This window comes from Nomia melanderi, unplaced genomic scaffold, assembly GCF_051020985.1.
Source record: "Nomia melanderi isolate GNS246 unplaced genomic scaffold, iyNomMela1 scaffold0548, whole genome shotgun sequence".
Lineage (NCBI taxonomy): Eukaryota > Metazoa > Arthropoda > Insecta > Hymenoptera > Halictidae > Nomia > Nomia melanderi.
In genome coordinates, this window is record NW_027475662.1 from 30,001 (window position 1) to 35,969 (window position 5,969).

The window sequence follows — 5,969 nt, forward strand, 5'->3', positions numbered from 1 at the left end:
GAGTGCGTTCGAACACAACAATATTCATATTATAACGTATATAAATGATAAATATACCGCGACACGCGCGACTCCGTATCGTCGCGAAAAATCGTTCGCGAACGCGTCTTATGCGCCTCACCAGTGGTCTCTGCTGCGTCGCGTGTCTATATTCTCTTTTTACACTCTTCTCCTTCTTCTATCACATTTTACTCGATCGCGAAAAAGACTCTCGCTAGACGATCTCGCGCTCCGGTTAACTTTAACGCCCGTCCGAGAAGAATTTTCGGGGACTGGACGACCGAAGCGGATCTCGCGCGGTCTCGCGATCGACAGTGAAGAGAAGTGCAGAAGAGGAAAAGAAGACACGACAAACACACACCATGGGGCGACCGACGCGTTCGTTTCAACGCTTTCGCACAAAGTCGGCGGCGGTTATATATTTATATCATTATATTCCGGCGGACGGGACGCGACGTTCGAAAGCCTCGCCAAAGAGGAGCTCCTGCCTCTTCCTCTCTCTTTTCTACGAGAAAAGATAAACGTATTTTACGGGGATACGGAAACGTTACCACGTGGTGTCACACACGATCGTCCGTCTCTTCTCTATAGCAGAAACCGATAAAAATACACCTCCCGAAAGAGAGTATATGGTGATTCTTTTATATATATATATATTTCGAAATACAACTGAACGTGGCGGAAGCGCACGGTGGTGGTCCAGCGAGGACACGCGACGACGGGGAATAAGAACTATTCGACCCGTTACGAATACGCATGCTCGTCCCGCACGATTTTAACACACACCGTGTTTTTCTCCAGTCGTCAAAGCGTTCGTGCGTCGAATTCGAAAAATAAAAAAAAAAGAAAAACACCTTTTCTCTCTCTCGGGGTAAAAGAGTCGATGTGTATTGTGTATAAAGGTTCTGCGAGAAGTCTCGTTTTGACGTGTGTTCCGCCGATAACGACGATCCTCCGAAACGGGGATACAGAAACGTTACACCTCACAACACGATCTCCGTCTCTTCTCTATAGCAGAAACCGATAAAAATACACCTCCCGAAAGAGAGTATATGGTGATTCTTTTTATATATATATATTTCGAAATTCAACTGAACGTGGCGGAAGCGCACGGTGGTGGTCCAGCGAGGACACGCGACGACGGGGAATAAGAACTATTCGACCGTTACGAATACGCATGCTCGTCCCGCACGATTTTAACACACACCGTGTTTTTCTCCAGTCGTCAAGCGTTCGTGCGTCGAATTCGAAAAATAAAAAAAAGAAATACACCTTTTCTCTCTCTCTCGGGGTAAAAAAGAGTCGATGTGTATTGTGTATAAAGGTTCTGCTGCGAGAAGTCTCGTTTTGCCGTGTGTTTCGGTAACGACGATCCTCCGAAACGTACATCTCATTCGTAAGAGAGGAAGAAAACAATCTCCCTGGGGCCAGTCGGTAATATACCGACATACGACGTGTCGTGCACATCCGTCTCACGCACGGTATACAAAATATGAATAAAACGTGTGTAGTCTCTCTCTCTCTCGACTTCTTAATATTTTCTTTCACCTCTGACGCATCATTTCAGGTGACGTCGGGAGCGCGGGAAAAAAAATTTTTCTAAACACACGAAACCGTTCATCTCACGAACAGCCGAAAAAGTTGTCGCTCAGATCCATATCGCAGTGGAGCGGTATCCGCGGGCGGTCGTAATTGAACGACGCACGACGCCGCGAACACTCACGCGAGTCCATACAAACGATTCCGATCGTTTTGCAACAACTAGAACGTACACTGTCCGTGAAATTCACAGAATTTTCGCGTGTCCGCGACAAACGCCGACGAGACACCCATCGTTCGCTCGTACGTAGCATCCTTCTCTTAACCCGACTCAGAAACGTTCTTTGCGCCCTTCGGTAAAAAAACGTTCGATCCGAAGAGGTGAACGACGGCGGGGATTTGACAGAGCTACGCAAGCAGTGTATGGTACGTAAACGACCCTCAGCCAGGCGTGGTCCAGGAATTGTATCCGTGGACCGCAATGTGCGTTCGAAATGTCGATGTTCATGTGTCCTGCAGTTCACACGTTGACGCGCAATTAGCTGCGTTCTTCATCGACCCACGAGCCAAGTGATCCACCGTTCAGGGTAATCGTATAAATTTTATATTTCACATATATAATTTTATTCTCATTTGTTCGACCTAATATCTCTCTTCTTTCAAAGAGAAGATAAAAGTTGATACCTGAATCTCCGACCAGCGCGCGAAGGAGATTCAGGCGTCGCCTTGGAGACGACACCGAAGCCTTCGAGACGAAAAACGTTCAAGTAATATGTATATATTTCTCGACGTTCCGGGCGTATAGTGCATTCAAAAACCCGCGAAAGACGCAGAAGACTCGCACGCGTGGAAACGACGGGGATATATTTTGTATCCTACCCGATACTGAATCCATCGCGTGCAGTCGACCCTCGCGTTCTTCCGATCAGACGCATCTATTGTTGCGCGCATGTTTTCGCGTCGCATCGCGCGAAACGTTGCACGAATCGTACCGATCGATCGATTGAAAGCAAATAATGAAAAAAGACTTCACAGCTGCTCTTTGCCGGTCATTCGTCCCATGTTATCTCTTGCCGCGAAATTGGCGCGCAAGAGTTGGGTGTCAGACGCGCGGCTTTAAAACGAGCTTCACGGCCGGTCCCTTCGTTACCGCTTTCGTTCTTTCTCTCGGAACGACCATGAACGAACACGACGAGCGACGCTACGGCATACACACGTCCACGGATTCGATTAAAAAAACAGACTTCACAGCTGGCTCTTTGCCGGTCATTCGTCCCATATTATCTCTTGCCGCGAAATTGGCGCGCAAGAGTTGGGTGTCAGACGCACGGCTTTAAAACGAGCTTCACGGCCGGTCCTCTCAATTCCGTGTACGGTACACGCAAGATGCGGGTTCCACTTCCAGACTACCCGGTCCCTTCTCTCTACGAGAATCGATAGTAGAAGAACGGCTCGAAAAACGCGTCTCAGAGACTAGGGGAAAAGAAGCGGTATGCGAGCGAAACGAAAACGCATTATGGAAACGTCGCGAAACAATGTTCGACGGTTGCTCGGTTCCAATCGTGCGGCCGTTTCAATTTCTCGTGCGCTTCACCGTCCCTCCGTAACTCTGGCCGATCGCGTTATACCGAAGAGCCGACACGCGCAAAAACCACAGGCATTGTATACTGTATATATATATGTTACAGTCACAGCCTTCGCGCGTTTTACTCTCCGACGCGGGTTTCCACGACGAAAGAGAGACAGTTTCGTGGCGGGTGACTCGGCCGAATCGCTACGACGGGTATTTCTATTATAGAACGAATCATCGCCACCCTTTACCAGTGCCCGACGAAGGAATCACAAGGTCATCTGGAGTTTACAATGCCAGCGACGGTAATTCCAACGAAGACCCGATAAGTCAACTCATCGTTCTATTTCTCCCCGTACAGAAAAGCGAATCGACGCTAACGCACCTCGCGCAAGCACGAACGTTCTCTTCGCGTGGATCATCCCATCGTCGAAAGATGTAAAGACGCATTGGAGATCGTGGTCTCTGGCGGGCTCATTGCACGCCCCACTGCATATCTTTCCTCGAATCGAGAATGATTCGTCCACTAAGGCTGCGAAACTACGCGTCGAGGAAACTAGGGGAAAGAAGCGGGATGCGAGCGAAACGACAATACATTATGGAAACGTCGCGAAACAATGTTCGGCGGTTGCTCGTTTCCTCCTGCGGACGTTTCATTGCTCGGGCGCTTCACGTCCCTCCGTAACCTTCGCGCGATCGCGTGCCCCGGAGAGCCGGCAACCGGTGAACCACAGGCGTATAAACTATAGTCTTCTATAGCAAGCCTTCGGCGGTTACTCTCCGACGCGGGGATTCCACGACGAGAGAGATTTCGTGGCGGGTGACATCGGTCGAAACGCTACGACGGGTATTTCTATTATAGAACGAATCATCGCCACCCTTTACCAGTGCCCGACGAAGGAATCACAAGGTCATCTGGAGTTTACAATGCCAGCGACGGTAATTCCAACGAAGACCCGATAAGTCAACTCATCGTTCTATTTCTCCCCGTACAGACAAGCGAATCAACGCTATCGCACCTCACGCATGCACGAACGTTCTCTTCGCGTGAATCGTCCCATCGTCGAAAGATATAGCCGCTTGGAGATCGTGGCCCATCAAGTTCTTCCGTAACTCCTGCGCGATCGCGTACCCCGGAGAGCAGGCAACCGGTGAACCACAGGCGTATAAACTATAGTCTTCTATAGCAAGCCTTCGCGTTTACTCTACGACGCGGGGATTCCACGACGAGAGAGATTTTCGTGGCGGGTGACACGGCCGAATCGCTACGACGGGTATTTCTATTATAGAACGAATCATCGCCACCCTTTACCAGTGCCCGACGAAGGAATCACAAGGTCATCTGGAGTTTACAATGCCAGCGACGGTAATTCCAACGAAGACCCGATAAGTCAACTCATCGTCTATTTCTCCCCGTACAGAAAAGCGAATCGGCGCTATCGCACCTCACGCAAGCAGGAATGATCTCTTCGCGTGGATCGTCCCATCGTCGAAAGATGTAAGACGTACAGAAATCGTGGTCCATCACGATTATTCGTAACTCTCCGAGTCGCGTATCTGAGAGTAGGACAAACGGAGAACCACAGGCATAAATAATACTATATGTTTCTATATAGTTAGCCTTCGCGTTTTACTCTCCGACATGGGGATTCCACGACGAGAGAGAGTTTCGTGGCGGGTGTCTCGGCCGAATCGCTACGACGGGTATTTCTATTATAGAACGAATCATCGCCACCCTTTACCAGTGCCCGACGAAGGAATCACAAGGTCATCTGGAGTTTACAATGCCAGCGACGGTAATTCCAACGAAGACCCGATAAGTCAACTCATCGTTCTATTTCTCCCCGTACAGAAAAGCGAATCGACGCTATCGCACCTCGCGCGAGCACGTAACTACTCTTCGCGTGGATCGTCCCATCGTCGAAAGATGTAAGACGCACGGAAATCGTGGCCCATCAACGTTTTTTTGTAACTCTGCCGATCGCGTATCACAGAGCCGAGACGCACATACCACAGGCGTATAATACCGTTTTCTTTCGTATGGTAAGCCTTCGCGTTTACTCTTCGGCGCGGGGTTTCCACGTCGAGAGAGACATTCGTGGCGGGTGACATCGGTCGAAACGCTACGACGGGTATTACTATTATAGAACGAATCATCGCCACCCTTTACCAGTGCCCGACGAAGGAATCACAAGGTCATCTGGAGTTTACAATGCCAGCGACGGTAATTCCAACGAAGACCCGATAAGTCAACTCAACGTTCTATTTCTCCCCGTACAGAAAAGCGAATCGACGCTGTTGCACCTCACGCAAGCACGAACGTTCTCTTCGCGTGGATCGTCCCATCGTCGAAAGATGTAAGACGCACGGAAATCGTGGCACATCACGTGTTTCGGAACTCTGTCGACCGCGTATCTCAGAGACGACGCGCGCGAACCACTGGCATATACTATTATATATCGCGTTTTACCCTCCGACGCGGGGATTCCACGACGAGAGAGAGTTTCGTGAGCGGGTTGACTCGGAAGAAACGCTACGACGGGTATTTCTATTATAGAACGCATCATCGCCACCCTTTACCAGTGCCCGACGAAGGAATCACAAGGTCATCTGGAGTTTACAATGCCAGCGACGGTAATTCCAACGAAGACCCGATAAGTCAACTCAACGTTCTATTTCTCCCCGTACAGAAAAGCGAATCGACGCAATCGCACCATACGCGTGCACGTAAACAACTCTTCGCGTGGATCGTCCCATCGTCGAGAGACGTAAGTTTTCATAGTATGAATTCGCGTTTTACTCTCCGACGCGGGGATTCCACGACGAGAGAGAGTTTCGTGAGCGGGTTGACTCGAAGAAA

The 5,969-nt window shown here is 49.7% G+C and overlaps 1 non-coding gene across 1 annotated transcript; it reads right to left on the minus strand.

Annotated features, from left to right (window-relative positions):
• Positions 1–1,974: 1,974 nt before the first annotated feature.
• Positions 1,975–2,129, minus strand: LOC143176443 (5.8S ribosomal RNA). The gene has a single exon (XR_013000992.1). It is a non-coding gene; the product is annotated as a 5.8S ribosomal RNA (ribosomal RNA).
• Positions 2,130–5,969: the final 3,840 nt, after the last annotated feature.